This window comes from Saccopteryx bilineata, chromosome 11 (genome assembly GCF_036850765.1).
Source record: "Saccopteryx bilineata isolate mSacBil1 chromosome 11, mSacBil1_pri_phased_curated, whole genome shotgun sequence".
NCBI classification, from domain to species: domain Eukaryota; kingdom Metazoa; phylum Chordata; class Mammalia; order Chiroptera; family Emballonuridae; genus Saccopteryx; species Saccopteryx bilineata.
In genome coordinates this window covers 5,643,413-5,659,464 of record NC_089500.1, presented here as the reverse complement: position 1 = coordinate 5,659,464, position 16,052 = coordinate 5,643,413, and the positions used below count along the sequence as shown (strand labels likewise).

Sequence of the window (16,052 nt, the reverse complement as noted above, 5' to 3'; positions counted from 1 at the left end):
CGCCGCCGCTCCTCGTGCGCCCCCGCCGGACGCTCCTAGCGCGCCCCTGGCCTCCGCGCGCCCCCGCCCCCCGCGCCGTACGCCCGCCTGTGCCACGGGCTAAGTGGAGGGCGCGGGGCAGCCCGCTCGGCGGCGGCGGTGGCGGAGGAGGAAGACGAGAGCAGGAGGAGAAGGAGGAGGAGGAGAAGGAGGAGGAGGAGGAGGAGGAAGCGGAGGAGGGAGGCGGCGGGAGGAGGGCCGAGCGCGGCAGTCGCGCCGGCGCTGGGCGAGGAAGCGGAGCGGCCGCCTCCGGTGAGCGTCTGCGGGCTGGGCCGGGCCGGGGCCGGGCGCTGCGTCTGCTCCTGCTCGGTGGCCGCTTCCCGGGGCGGCGGGGCCCGGCGGGCGCTGCAGCCTCGGGGCCGGGCGGCGCAAGGCCTTGCGCGTCCGCGCCCGGCGGGCGGGGAGCGGCATCCGGGGAGCCGGCGGGAGGCCGAGGCCTGCTTCCGCCGCCCCAGGCCGCCCCGGCCTCCCGGGCAGCCGCGCGCCGCCCGGCCGCCGCCTTCGTGGCCCCAGCCGGCCGCGAGAGGCCGGGGCTCGGCGCGGCCTGGGGCGGCGGCGCGGAGCCTGCGCCCTCCACCCCGCGTCGCACACCCCGCGCCCGGGCCGCTCAGACCCCGCGGACAGCTTGGCTTGGCCCGGCCGGGGGACCTGAGGGCCCGGGGCGGGGCGGCGGGGGGGGGGCAGTTCATTTGCGGGGCAGCGAGGTGTCCAGAAGATGTCCTGGAAGCGAGGCAGGCCGCGGGGGCCAGTTTGCTCCAGGAGTTGGCAACTTCGGGGACACCGTGGTGGCTCGTCGCGGGGCAGCACTGTTTACATGCCCAGTGCGGGTCCTGGCACAGAACTTGGGCTGTGTGCAGGGATCTGTGTGCCAACGTCCTTCCAGTCAGAATGTGGAATTCGGGGCCTCATCCCCACAGCTGGGATTTAGGGCCAGGTGGGCACACGCGGGAGACCAGGCTTCCGTGAAGGAAACCGAAAATGGAATGAATTCAGAGCCACACAGGTTCCCTGACCGTCTCTGCCCTGGACCAGGAGATGGGCATCACCGTAATAACATAAATGGGACGCTGAACGGTTCCCAAACACGTTTCTAACTGAACGTGTTCCTTGGGATAAAGACATATTTGTCATCAAACAAAAGTGAGCTGTCATCTCCTTCTAGGTGAAATATGGGGAGTATTTGCAACCTCTGGAGGCTCTTTCTCCTGACGGTTTCTCTTAACCCTGCAAATACATGAAATACGCTTCACTTCCTTGAATGAATGGATTGTAAGCGGCATATTTAGCGCCATGGAGAGTCCAGCCTTGTTTTGAAAACATGAATGACATGGTTGACCAAGTTTCACAGGTGCAGCCCCCAGACAAGGCCTGTGATAAAACTTTCCTCGGGCTGCTCAGGGCCGGGTCACCAGGGGGGCAGGTGGTGAGGTTTGGAATCTCTCCCGCAGTGATGGGAATGGGTGGTCTCCACCCTTAGGTTCCAGCACCTTTCCTGATGTTCTCTTATTGCCTCTGGGGAAGCTGACTCTGATGGGTGACTCTAAGGATTCTTAGAAGAACTTAACTTACTCTCTGGGGTTTGCCAAGTGCTTGCTACTGTGTGGTCTGGGTGAGGATCAGGCAGGTTATCCACCGGAACCTTGGTCTGTGTTAGGACCCTCTTCAGCATCTCTTTGAAACACGTGTCCTCTTTCTTATGGTCCTCAAGTGTCTTCTGAGTTGGTAGGAAGTCCACAGGCCCTCCCCTCTTTGTTGGGGAGACTGGAAGGCCTTAAACAGTACTAAGAAGGCTCGGGGACCCCCCCCTCAGGGCTCCCCAGTGCCCTCCTCAGGCAGCGCCTTGCAGGGAGTGGCTCAGAAAGGGTTCTGGTGAACCCACTGACCTGGTCTGTTCCATGACGTGGGAGGACAAGCCGGCTGTACGGGCTATATTCCTACTCACTTCTCGGTCCTGAGGGTTCCTTTCAATGGCCCTCTTGGTACAGAACGGAAACAAGAATCTCAAGACTGTCTTTTTTCGTATTAATTTCACTCCTCACAGGTCATTCTTCAGCTTTCCCCGTGGTGGTCAGTTGTCAGAAAACTGTCCTGTTACTGATAGTAAGTATCTTTTATGTTGCTCACGGAAGTCATTTTGAGATCTCATGTAAAAGTTGTAATATACGCTGAAGAAAGGAAGTTTGTGGCAATTAAACTGTTCTTCTCTCTGAAATAGGCAGCCCTGTGAGATGGGTTGGTAGGGAACAATGTTGCAGTATGGTCTTGATTTATTTACTGTCTGGTACAACTAATGGGTGTGCGTGTGCAACTATATGTTAATATTTGGTACCATGGACATGTAAGCGACCCATTTGCTGTTGCATCTTGTGAGGCAGGTGAAGGTTGTCTCTTTCAATTCTTTGTCCCTGTCCCTCCCCTCGTGGCCTCCAGTTGTGGCAGTGGTGTGTCCATGGTGTTTGAGCACTTTGGACAATTTATTCTTTTTATGGGGGAGGAGTGTATCATCCTAGCATATGCCATGGAAAGGAGAAACTTTCTTGTGTGACCAGATTGATCCAAAGGTGGTAAAGTAGGCACGGCAGTGGGCCAGTGATTTAAGTTGGACTGACAGTGAGCTCGGCCTTCCTGTGTTATGGCTAATCTATTATGCTGTAGAGCAGTGGTTCCCCTACCCCCGGGCTGTGGACCAGTACCAGTCCATGGGCCATTTGGTACCGGTCTGCAGAGAAAGAATAAATAACTACATTATTTCCCTTTTTTTATATTTAAGTCTGAACGATGTTTTATTTTTAAAAAATGACCAGATTCCCTCTGTTACATCCATCTAAGACTCACTCTTGACACTTGTCTCGGTCACGTGATACATTTATCTGTCCCACCCTAAAGGCCGGTCTGTGAAAATATTTTCTGACATTAAACCGGTCCGTGGCCCAGAAAAGGTTGGGGACCACTGCTGTAGAGTGCAACAAGGAGTGAAGGCTTTAGGACCAAGGGCACGTTTTACTTTCCATTCAGGGTCGTTGATGATTCACACAAACATCACGTTTTACTTAGTTGGAACAGCTGATTTTTAGGTGGCTGTTGGTCTTGTTGATAGTTTGAGAATGGACCAGATAAAGCCATTTAAGATTTCAGTTCTCGCATTGCACCCAGAGGACATTCTGGAGGTGTTAGATACTTAGGAAAGAGTAAACATTACCAGCTTCGTGACTTTGAACACATTTTATGCCCCCTTTGAGTCTTGTTCCTCTTACGGGGCTAATCATCCATTTGACACAGTTATTGTGAGCATATTTTGTTTAAAGCGAAATCTAAACTCTACTGTGGGTTACAAGATTTCTGTCTGGTTCTGCAGAAATTCATAGGGGTCAGTTTTTAAAATAAACTTAAGTCTTGCCCTGGTTGGATAGCTTGGTTGGTTTGAGCATCATCCCGAAGCTGGTTCGATCCCAGGTCAGGACACATACAGGAACAGACTGATGTTTCTCTCTCTCTTTCTCTCTCTCTCTCTCTCTCTCTCTCTCTCTCTCAAATCAGTCAATACAATTTAAAAAATAAAATAAACTTAAGTCTCACTTGCCTTACCTGTAAAATTGTGCCTTTCTCGGTATTGGTGTGAAAATGAAATGAGCTGAGGCATGTGCAAGTTCAGTGCCTGGTGTATAACAAGCACGGGAAGTAATAATTAGTTTAGAGTATACTGTGATTGATTAAAAGGAGTGTTCTGGTTTATCACCGACGTCTTTGTCACACTTTTCCGGTTAAGGAAGCCCTGAGTAGGGGAAAGGTGAGGGGCCACGGGGACAAGAAAAGTGGAAATAAGAGGCGAGAATGGGAGTCCACAGAACTGTGAGGGTGACAGGTGCTTACAAGTGGCAGCAACCATTGGGTTACGTGGCCCTGGGTCATGGCAGTCAGCTGATGGGGGACCGAAAACAAAAGGGTCCTACAGGTGGCCTTTTGCGGGGCCCATACTCATTTCATACTGTTTTATCACTCTTAGGAGCCATCACACTGAAAAAAATTTTTTTTAATTATTTAAAGGGCATCATCATCCTTGATGACTATGTTTGGGGAGTGGTGGCTGTCCTCTTGTCCTTGGGAGCAGACTGTTGAGTAGAGAAGAGGAAAGAGGAGAAGAAAGAAGGAAGACAAGACCGAATCTGAAGGCTGGGAGACGAACAGTTACCTGAGTGTCACAGAACCCCGAAGGTTCACTGAACCCCGAAGGTGTCATGATGCCATCCTGAAACTTCCCAGCAGGTAAATCTGGTTATCTGAATTGGCATCTATCAACAGTAGTTGAATGGCAAGATGAGATGATATTTAATACATACACTTGTGTTCAAAGTGTTTTTTTTTTTTTAAAGAAAGCATACGGTTCCCATTAGATAAGATTTTCATCAGAAACAATTTTAAGCATTGAATGCTGTTCTTTGGAACTCTGGACACAAGGTGTGTATTCGCTGGGTAGTCTAGAGAGACTTACTCCACGCTGCTTCCGGCTGTACTTGCAGCCACGGCCACACCAGAAACATGCTGGATACCTGAAGCCGAAGCCACGCGCTTCTAAAAGTAAGACGAGTTCCTGCCATAGGCCTGTTACTCTGCATGGCTTCCCTTTTATGAGCTTTGTTGCGACATTTATGATAACAAGGGTGTCTGTTACTAAAGCTTAATTTGGGCCCTGGCCAGTTGGCTCAGTGGTAGAGTGTTGGCCTGGTGTGCAGGAGTCCCGGGTTCGATTCCCAGCCAGGGCACACAGGAGAAGCGCCCATCTGCTTCTCCACCCCTCTCCCTCTCCTTCCTCTCTGTCTCTCTCTTTCCTTCCCACAGCCAAGGCTCCATTGGAGCAAAGTTTGCCAGGTGCTGAGGATGGCTCTGTGGCCTCTGCCTTAGGCGCTAGAATGGCTCTGGTTGCAACAGAGCAACGCCCCAGATGGGCAGAGCATTGCTCCCTGGTGGGCATGCTGGGTGGATCCCGGTCGGGTGCATGCGGGAGTCTGTCTGACTGCCTCCCTGTTTCCAGCTTCAGAAAAATACAAATAAATAAATAAATAAAGCTTAATTTCGGTTTTAAAGGAAATAATCCCCCTTTTCACAATAGTCGTTTTTGTCTGTTGACTGCTTTTAAGGTGAATGCACAAAAAATAAAGTGCATGCACACACACAGGCTTAGGGAATACATTATTACCAAATGCCACAAACTGAGAGTGTGTAAGCATGGGCACCAAACAGAATTAATTAAATGAGGGTTTTGGTGGTTTGGCCCACTTGCAGAATTACTTCATTGTAGTGTTAGAAGGACCCTTCTGATGATTGACCAGCTTCATTCTTACCCTGATGGTGAGGACATTGAGACCGGGAATGGTTACATAAGGCCCGAGTCCCATGCCACATGACAGACTTCACAGTGGCGGCTGGTGGAGGCTACCCTTCTTGCTGTTGATGCACGATGTGTATTTACTTGTGGGAGCAGGTGAAATGGGATCTGTGTTCATGGAAGATGTCACAGGAGAGCTGGCTCTGGGAGGGTGACCAGTGTCTGATCGGGAAGAGCTAAGGACAACAGGGACATTCTCTCAGACAGGCCAGGTCAGTTGGGATTCGTGTCATCCATCCACCTGGAGTCTTCTCTTTTGCATGTGGGGTTGCCTGTTTTCTGGAGCTCATCCTCCTAGGGACTTCCTAGAGAGGTGATGAGGGGCGGGGGTTGTGTGTTTGAGTTTGACATCGTGCATGTCCAAAAATGTTTGTGTTCTACATATTTGACTTATAGTCCGGCTGCATACAGATTTCTAGGTGACATGAATCAGCAGCCACCTCGCTCTGAATCTCAGGGCGTGAGGCAGGGCATGTTTCTCGCTTTCACCACACCTGCCTGTGGTGAGCCTGGGGCTCCTGGGGCTTCTTCCTTGGGGTTCAGGCTGGTCTCGCCTGCGTCCCCTCCTCTCACCCCAGGGTGCAGGGAGAGCTGACAGGGCGCAGGCTGGCACTGGAGTATTTGGCACAGAAGTGACACATGTCACGTTTGCTCATGGTCCACTGTCCAGAATGAGTCACGTGCCCCCACGGGGATGCACAGAGGAAGTCACAGATGGAATGTGTGACGTGTTGAAAGTCAGTTTCTCCTGGAGTTTTGAAGGTGTCACTATGCCAGCCTCCAGTGCCACTCCTCAGTCAGCTGTCCCCCACGTCCTAGCCCTAGCCATTTGACTGTAATTCTTCTCTCTTCTGGATGCTTTCTCATGCCTTTGGATTATCCTCCAAATTCTAAAATGTTACCGTGATGTGCCTGGTTATTATTGTTTCCTCTTTTTGGACATGTGGGCACTCTGTGGATCCCTAGACTCTGGGAACTGCTATTCTTGGGTTCTGGGGAAAACGTTTAAAATTTATTTTATAATTTCTTCCTCTTGAATTTTTTTTTTCTTTTCCAGACTTCATCCCTTTGTTGGTTTTTGGACATCATGAATTATTTTATTTTATTTTTTTTTAGCTTTCTTTTCTCAATTTTTAAAAATCAGCCTTTTTTTGTTGTTTGTTTCCACTTTTCTTTTGAACTGTAACCTTGGCTATTGGAGTTTTTGGTTTCTAACTGTGCTCTCCTCATTTTAAAAATAAATAGCATATGACCTGTCTCAGAAACGATACCCTTTCTTCGATGTGTTTTTTGTTGCCTTCCCTTCAACAGGCTTAGGCTTCAGCTCCCCCTCCAGGGTCTCGAAGGTGGGGATCACTGCCTCTGCTTGCCATTTCTCGGTGTCCTGTGGTTTTCCGCGGGATGGAAGGGGCATGGATAATGGAGATAAAGAGATATATGTTTCATAACCTCGAGCAGAGGTTTTTGTTTTTTTTTATAGTTTGTGTTTGTTTTCCTATGGTCAGTGAATAGTAAGACCTTTTACCTTGGGGGAAATGCACATAAAGTTTTTCTTTAAATAAAGGTTTTCAGTTAGCCTGTCAGTCAGGAAGTCACCACGATGTCCCCAGCTCTGTGTGACTTACATAGGAAAGGCCTGCTGAGGCACAGTGGGCCATTACAGATGATTTTAAGTCAATCATTTTAAAATCAAGAGATCCCACATTTGGCAACTGATGGTAAATGATTACGTTGGACAGTTATCACTTTACAGAGCATGTGAAATTTTCCATTTTGTGAGGTTTTTATATGGTTTGTTTAATAGGGCTGCATAATGAATTTGAATAATTCCTGCTGCCCAGGATCCCCTTTATTGCTAAAGATAGTGAAGGGGGTTTACATTTGCTCCTGATACGCACATAGTATATCTCACATGGGATGGCTTTTTGTATCCTGAATCTTCTTCATTCCGGTGCACTGGTAGAAAATGAAGGAAGATTATTTTAACTGAAAGCTCATAGTCTCTAATGCACGCTGAAGGGAAAACTCACACATTTTATGCGAAAGCCTTTGACTGGCTGACAACTTGGTTTTAAAATTAGAGGTTTCTGTTCAGGTCTAAAGACCGACTGAGCACATTCAAAGCGGTTTGTCACTTTCTGGTTATTTTCATGTGCACATTGCCTTCAGGGGTTAAAAACTTGTGCTTCAGTGGATAAAGATATTTAAGAGATTTCTGTGTGTAAATGAATAACTTGAGACTTTGAAGAATGAAAAGTGGTGAAAGCCCTGTTTCGTTGTACTGTTTGGTGTGGCACCCTCGCTGCAGAATGAAAACAAACAGCAGACCCGTCGTTGGGCCCACGTCATTGTCGGGATGTATCAAAAATTCTCGAAAGATCCAACCTGACTGGGAGCTTACACCGTGAGGTCATTCTCTCCCAGAGGCAAAGTGGTGAGATTGCTTAGGGAATTTGCCATGTTTTTAGCTAAAATATTGGTAAGTACCTAGAAAGGTATAAAAATATGGACATTAAAATTTAATATGCACATAACTGATGGATTGTTATGTAAGCGTACTGCTTTTTGAATCCAACATGTTAAAAACCCAAATTGGAAAATTGAGGAGTGAGTTTATTTCCTTAACTAATTCTTATCAACCTACTGCATTAATATTTTAAATGACTGAATTTATGAACATTTGTCTCATATTCAGTTTAATAGGAACGTGCTGAACATAGTTACAAGAAAAATGCTTAGAAATGCTCACATAGTGTTCTCTGCAAGTTTAATGTAAAAATATCTGCGTATTTTTCTTCTCGTTGAATCAGATACTTTAAGAACTGAGCATGGTGTAGAGATCAGCTTGTTTATAGGGCTGACTTGGGGGACCCTCAGCATCCCTGCATGGTGTTAACCTTCTATTGTTATATCAGTCGCCTACCCAGTGGGAGTGAATCACCTGAAAATTTATTAGGGCTTTTGCTGTAATTATAAATTCATTCTTAATTTATTAAACCTTAAATTATATGACAGCTTCAAGTCCATTTTCTGAATTTTACATTTATTTGTTTAACTTTTGTTGGGCCAATAAGTTGTAAAATTTGTGTTATTTGGTTTTGCTCACTTTGATTGTTAAAAATGGTGCTTCTGTCCATGTGAATGGGCGTCACCTAGGTGATAATAGTAATTACCTTCCTTGCTGGTCAGGGGCTTGGTTATGCTAATGTGTGCGGGGGGTGGGGGTGGGGGGGAGGGATTGTCCTATGGAAAGGGTTTAAAAGGAGGAGCCAGGAGGCCATTTTTGGAGGAGGAGACCGCGTTGTTCCAGGGCAGAGAGGCCAGGGGGTTGGGAGGGAGGAGGCAGCCAAAATGGCCATGAACAGAGTTGGGAGCCTTTGATTCAAGGAAAAAACCAGAAAGAATGGGTTTTGGTGCCCATGTGTTTGTTTTCACTCATTGTCCAGTATGAGTCTAGAATAAAGGAAAATGGTCCACCAGTTCTTGGCTCTGTTGTTTCTCTCTTTTTTTTTTTTTTTTTTTTTTTGGTATTTTTCTGAAGTGAGAAGCGGGAGACAGACAGACAGACAGACTCCTGCATGCACCTGACCAGGATCCACCCAGCATGCCCACCAGGGGGTGATGCTCTGCCCATCTGGGCTGTTGCTCTGTGGCAACTGGAGCCATTCTAGTGCCTGAGGCAGAGGCCATGGAGCCATCCTCAGCACCTGGGCCAACTTTGCTCCCATGGAGCCTTGGCTGCAGAAGGGGAAGAGAGAGACAGAGAAAAGGAGAGGGGAAAGGGTGGATTAGCAGATGAATACTTCTCTGGTGTGCCCTGGCTGGGAATCGAACCTGGGACTTCCACATGCCAGGCTGACGCTCTACCGCTGAGCCAAAGGCCAGGGCCTTTTCCATTGTTTCTCTACGATCAGCCCGAATCTAATGTGGAAAACTGGCCAGGCGGTTGTGATGGTGGCCGCAGTTACTGGCCTTAAAACTGAATTTCCTTACCCACCTTTGTCGCCATGCTGTCTTTGTGTTGCTTTTTAAGATAAAGCTCATTATCGTAAGAGCTGGAGGCCCTAAAGGAAGGCAGAGCAGTTCTGTCACGTTGACTGTCTCAGCTCCTGTTATTCACTTGCCGCTGGGAGCCTGTGAAGAGTTGGAGATTCCACCCCCTGTGCACACTGACAGGTTAGCCTGCAGCCCTTACCTGGTTGCTGCCACAGACGTTAGACTCCTGGGCCGGACATGAAGGCCTTTGTGGAGGATAGTGTCTGTCGCCTGGGTGTCAGCACGTGTGCCACCTCCCAGGCACCAGCACCATGTTGAGAAAAGAATGGAGGGGCCCAGGGGGGGAAGCAGAGATGCCGCGGGACAGGACCGCAGCTTGGCCCAGCGCCGCGGTCGGCAGGGACAGGGAGCCGCAGGCGTTGTGCTGCTGGTGGAGAGCAGGCCTTGGTGACACACTGGGTGTGGAGTGTGAGGGGGAGGCAGGGGCCCCGGCTGGTTGCTGACTGTGGTCGGAGCAGCTGGCGGAGTGGAGTAGCTGGGACTGAAGGTGGGAAGAGTTGCAAGGGGAGCAGGCTGGGGGTTGGGGGGGGGTGCGGGGATCCAGAGAGCTGTGTGGAACACGTGACGTGTCAGGAGTCTCTGAGACAGGGAAGGGGTGAAATTTGGGGAGATGGCCGAACGAGCAAAGTTGCTAAAGACCTGAGTGTTGGAGGAGAAATGACCAATGTCGGTGCCGGGAGGGACCAGCCGTGTGGGGTGTGGTGGACAGCACCCCTGAGCCCAGGGCTGAGAGCTGGGGCAGCATCCGCGGGTGGGGGGAGGGGATGTCAGCAGCGCCCCGACCAGAGCGGTTTCTGAGTGGCGGTGGTGGGGTCGGCGTCCCGCGTGGGCTAAGAGAGCCTGGGAGCTGGGAGGGGAGGCTGTGGGTCTGCACGGGTCCCTAAGGCGTTTGCTGCAGAGGGCATTAAAAGACGGAGCCTCTTTCTGTACCCATAGCTGGTGGGGAAGGTGGGGCAGATCTGTTTATTATCCGTGTGAGAACTGACCTTCTGAAGGGTGATCCCGCCGTCGTGGGATTGGGCTGTGAAGGAGGTCACAGGGCCAGTGGGGGGACCTTTAGAGAGGTGCGTGCACCTCAGTCACAGGAAGGAAGGAGAGAAGGAAGCCCGTGTGGCCAGCTCGGGAGAAGTGTGCTGGAGTGGGAAGTGTTCTGTGACGTGTGTCATTTTCTCAGTGGAACAAGGTGCGGGGCCGTCAGCAGAGATCCACGATAGGGGTGGGGGTGGGGTGGGGTAAGTGAGCTAGGTGCGGGAAAGCTGCCTCGTGGTCTGCGAGCAAAGGGAGGGAGTGAGGGGACCAGGGCAGTGCAGTTGGGTTTCCAGGCAGCGTGGACCCCCCCCCCAAAGGTCGTGGTCCTGACTGTACACTGAGACCAGTCTGAGTGGTTATTGGTTTCTCTGCCACGTGGCCCAGTAAGGGTGGAGTTGTAGTCTGGGCAGAGCTGCAGTTAACGCATATTGCAGATTTGCAGAGAGGGTTTTTCTGAGGGAGAGTGGGGGAGGGAGTCAAGGTCTGGGCGGGGGAGGGGTTATAATGGATCCTGGGGATAAGGAGTAAGCTGAGCAAGGAGGGAGAGGGGCACTGAGAATGGGAGCTCTTACTCCCGTCCTCTAGACTGGGACTGTTTCAGGGCATTCCTTGAGTCTGTATCCACCAAACAAAATGTGAAAATTTGCAAAAACTTATTTTGAGTGCTGTGAGTGGAAGGAGGAGGCCGCCTCGGTTCTGATGAGAGAAATGTGATACAGTGTCCTTACCTGCAGACGCAGAGTTCTGTTTGGCCCTCCTGGTGTCCGGTTGTGCTTGAACCTGGGGGCTTTCCCCCGCCATTCCCTTTCAACCAAGGGCCAACGAGCTCACGGACTTTGTTCTTATAAATAAGAGCCCCCGGGTTTGTAAGAGAAGAATTTAAAAAGAAAGTACTGAAAATAATATTTACCACGACTTCTGCGACCCAGCGGATAGTTCTGCTGGATTTCTTGCCGGTCCGGTTTTCCTCCCTATTCTTTCCACATAATTGAGACCACGCTTTACATACGATTTTGTTTCCTGTGTTTTTGCACTTACCAAGCGAACAATATGAACTTTTTCTCCCATGTTATTTATAACTCTGTATAAATATCAGTTTTAGTGGTTCCCTACTGAAGTCCCATTGTGTAGTAGACGTGCAGAATTGTGTTTACCGTGTCCATACCGCTGGAGATCAGAATGCTTCTGATAGTTAAGATTTAAATTTTCTTTTTATCGTGTATACTAATGAAGGGGACATAATGCATTGGTTTCATATTCTTTAAGATTTATAAAAATAGCATTGGGTCATAGAGTATGATTTTTTTTTTTTTTTTGGTGACAGAGACAGAGAGAGAGACAGAGAGAGGGACAGATAAGGACAGACAGACCAGAAGGGAGAGAGATGAGAAGCATCAATTCTTTGTTGCGGCTCCATAGTTTCTCATTGATCGCTTTCTCATATGTGCCTTGACTGGGGGTGGGGGGCTATAGCAGAGCTAGTGACCCCTTGCTCAAGCCAGCGACCTTGGGCTCAAGCTGATGAGCTTTGCTTAAACCAGATGAACCTGTGCCCAAGCTGGTGACCTCGAGGTTTCGAACCTGGGTCCTCTGCATCCCAGTTCGACGCTCTATCCATTGCACCACCGCCTGGTCAAGAGTATTAATATTTTTAAGATTTAGAGATCGCCAAGCTATATTTTTGTAACTATATTAAGGTGTCTTCATGAAATGAATAGCATTTAGAAAAATCTTTGCTGATTTCACTTGTGAAAAATCATTACTGTTTTAGTTTGCATGCCTTTGATACTTAGGAGGGTTAGTATTTTTCTGGGATTGTGTTGAGCCTGTAGGTTACTTATATGGAAAAATGCTTATTATCCCCTGCCTCACCGTAAATCAATACTAGGTTAACCAAGGACTTACATTTGAAAAGCACCATTTCAGTACTTTTATAGGAAGTACAGGAGAATTGAATGCTTTCAAGTGTCAAAGGATTTATTAAGATAAAGAGGGGCAAACAGTAAAGGAGGACGGACAAAGTGGACTGAATAAAATGCAAAACTTTGTCCTTCGAGGAACCACAAGAAAACAGAAAGTCAGTTCGCAGGTAGGACAGGGCTGCCCAGCGGAGAGAGCTGACTCTGCGTGAACCGACGGGGTGATGTCTAGCCGTCTGCAGTGTGGTGTTCTCTGTAGTTCACCGTGCGTTTAAATTTTTTTCCCCTCAGATAATAAAAAGAGGTGTTTATAAGCCAGCCAATTTTATACTCCCACCATGAAGGTTCTAGTTTTCCTGCATTCATGCCAACACGAGGCTTGTCATTCTTGCGGGTATGCGATGGTGTCTGGTGTGGCTTTCATTTACAGCAGGGGTCGGGAACCTATGACCCGCGAGCCAGATGTGGCTCTTGTCTGCATCCGGCTCACAGACAAATCTTTAATAAAAATAATAATGTTAAAAATATAAAACATTCTCATGTATTACAATCCATTCATTTCCTACCGCTCTTGTTCATGGTTGCAGGTGGCAGGAGCCGATCACAGCTGTTCTCCGGGACAACAGCAAATTTTTATTGGATAATGCGTAATGTACGTGGGTCATTATATGGCTCTCACGGAATTACATTTTAAAATATGTGGCGTTCATGACTCTCTCAGCCAGAAAGTTTCCTGACCCCTGATCTACAGTGTCCCAGTGGCCAGCGCTGTGAAGCACCTTTGCGTGTGGTTATTAGTCGTGTGTCTGTCTTTACTGAGAGGTCTACTCTAGTCTTGTGCTCATTTTAAAAATCGGGTTATTTGTTCTAAATATGTGTTCTGGGTGCTACAAATCCTTTATCAGATATAGGATAGGCAAATATTTCCTCTCTGTGGCTTGTCTTTCTGTCAACAGTGCGTTTTGGATCTCAAAAGTTTGGAATTTTAATGACGTCCCGAAGTTGAGTGGTTTTCACGGGTAAATGTCTCAGTCGGTGCTGTCTGTCTTCCAGGTGCTGGAGTGGTTGCTTCGGACGGTGTGGCCCAGCTTGAGGGGCCGTGTGCTGAGAGTTTATCAGCGTCTTCGTCCCATCGTGCCAGAATTGAGTCCCCCTGGGTGGGTGCTGTTGTTATTCCATTTTCAGACAACGAAACTGAGATGTGGGTGCCTCAGAGTCTTAGGAGATTGTGGCCTCAGCACTGGGCTGTTAATCACTAGGCTCTGTCCTCCCATGCTCTGTGTTTGGTAACACAGATAAAGGAGGAGTTTCTGATCATGGTCCAAGAGGATCAGCACTTGTGTCTGTTTCTTGGTGGCTTCCTTTGTGGCTGTGAGCCCGTCATTGAACTTTTGAAGGTTGAGTGTGCTCTTCTCAAAAATGGAGATACAGTACTTTCCAAATAGAGTTCCTGGGAGGATTCAAGCAGATGAAGACACATTTTTGTAGTACGGACATTGTAACTTTGGGTGGTGTGTTAGTAACAGAAGGAGTAGCATGTTGAGGGGAAACTTCCCTTCCTCCTCCTGGTATGAGTTGGGCATCTCTCTCAGTGATGGTAGCATCCTAAACACTTTTCTCTTACAGCCCTTCTCAGCATCTTCTGCACCTGTCTGCTTGTTCATATTCTGTGCTGGTGCCTAAGGAAGGTCCTTGCAGGTGTAAGGACTTGATGTTTCACTCTGGGGTGGGGTTTTACTGTGGTTTGCAGCTTCTCCTTATGCTTTTTGAGAGAGTGCTGTGTTTTATCAGTGTCAAGACCAGGATGTGACCTACAGTGGTGAAATAGGCAGGTGAGGGAGGCAAGGAGGTGGGCTTACATGATGGAAATCTATAGAATCGTAGTGGATGGTGAGGACCACTTGCTGTATGGGTGACCGCGGGTGCCAAGGTTGGTAGATGGCAGGTGTTTGGCTGGATACAATGTTCATTCCTGGTATTCATAGGAGCAGGGCCACCGGAGGATCTGAGAGTTGTGAAGAGGGAAGCTAAAGACTGAAATGTGAGTGTGAGGTCCAGGAATGAGGCAGGGCGTGGCGGGGAGGACAGCCTCGTGGGTTAGATGGCAGAAAGAACCAGGAATGGTTTGGGAAGGGTTAGGAAGAGGATTGAGGACAGCTGTTGAGACCTTTGACCCAAGGGCATCAGAGTCCTGCTTCTCCTGACTCCAGGTGGCTGAGACACACGGACACACATTCTTTCACCTGAACGACCTGTTTTCTTTTGTAAGTGTGGATGGCATGGTTGTTTTGTAGTATAATAAAATCTTCCCAATGGTTACAAAAAGAACTAATATGGAAAATATGTGACTGCTTGGCCTCCTAATCCCCTTTCCTGTTCACTGGAGGCAGTCACCAATTTTTGGATATTCTTTTAGACACTTACTGTACATATTTAGGCAAATAAATATAGGCACACATGGGGTCGTATTTGCATTGTGTTTTGTAGCTTGCCTTCTTCCAACAATGTCTCTTGGATCTCTTTTTTTATCTGCATAATATTTCATTGTTGGATGATAACTTACTAAAACAAGTCTACTGACTTTTGATGTGTATTATTATTATTGTTGTTTCTTAGAAAATATTTAGGTTAAGCCCATGTTTTTACCAAAATGAATCAGGCAGTCCAATTCTGTGTAGAATCAATTGGGTGATTTTAGACCAGAGCCTTAATCTCTGCCTCAACTTCCCCATCTAGCAATGGGAACATTACCCTTGTTACTACTGCTGTTAGCTACAAGCGCCTCTCACTAGCCTCATTTAAAGGACCTCACATGTATGAACGCATCTAAACCTCACAGCTGACTTGAGTGGTACTAAACGGTGGAGCTGGACTATACATGCCTATTCAGTGCAGTTCAATTTGGGCTCATGCACAGATTTTTTTAGGGCTCCTTAGGTGGCTGTCCCGTATAGCCTCTACAGACTCGTCACTGACTGATGACCTACCAGAACGGGGTTTCTCCACCAAACTTGCCAGTTTCCTTCAACTGCTTATCCCACCGAGTAATGTTATTCCTATGTGGTGGCGCTTCGTTATAAATGCACCAATATTCATGTTGCACTTTGGTCATGGATATGAATTTAGCGAGCCACAGAACACACTGAACTTTCCTCTGTACTGTCCACATCTTGACTGGCATGGCCTTGGGCTGCTCCGCTGTATACATGGTGTTACATCATCATCTGCGCATGCGCACATGCTGCCACATCATCCTACAGAAACTGGGAGGGTTTTCCTTTTATTTGGTGCAGATTTCACATTTCTATCGTCTTTTGTTGCTTTCCTGTGACCGGTGAAAAGTGCTCCATGACTTTACGGATACACTGTAGATCCAAAAGACAAATTCCTAGTAGCATAATAACTTGGCGAAAGCACATGTGAATTGAAAGTTGTGATCAGTATTTCAAATAATCCTCCACAAATTGTACCATTTACACTTAAACAGTGAGGGGCTCCCTGTTCCCCACAGCCTCTCCAACATGGTTAGTGACTTAACTCTTCCGACTCAAAGGTGAAAGACAGCTTGCTTTGGACTGACTTTCCTTCCCGGTGGGTTTCTGGAGCTGAGGTCCAGTTCACATGCA

General features: G+C 48.3%; 1 protein-coding gene across 6 annotated transcripts in view; it reads left to right on the top strand.

Moving 5' to 3' along the window:
- Positions 1-94: 94 nt before the first annotated feature.
- SOCS6 (suppressor of cytokine signaling 6) overlaps positions 95-16,052 on the top strand; it is a 37,619-nt gene continuing 21,661 nt past the window's right edge. For 3 of the 6 annotated variants that reach the window (XM_066246221.1, XM_066246219.1, XM_066246220.1), the window contains exon 1: positions 4,095-4,302. The gene's annotated coding sequence lies outside the window, so the exon portion shown is untranslated. Of the gene's footprint in view, positions 292-4,094; positions 4,303-5,518; positions 5,812-6,479; positions 6,598-16,052 lie in introns of those variants that run through there. The other 3 variants (XR_010727455.1, XR_010727456.1, XM_066246222.1) reach the window with 3 other exon arrangements.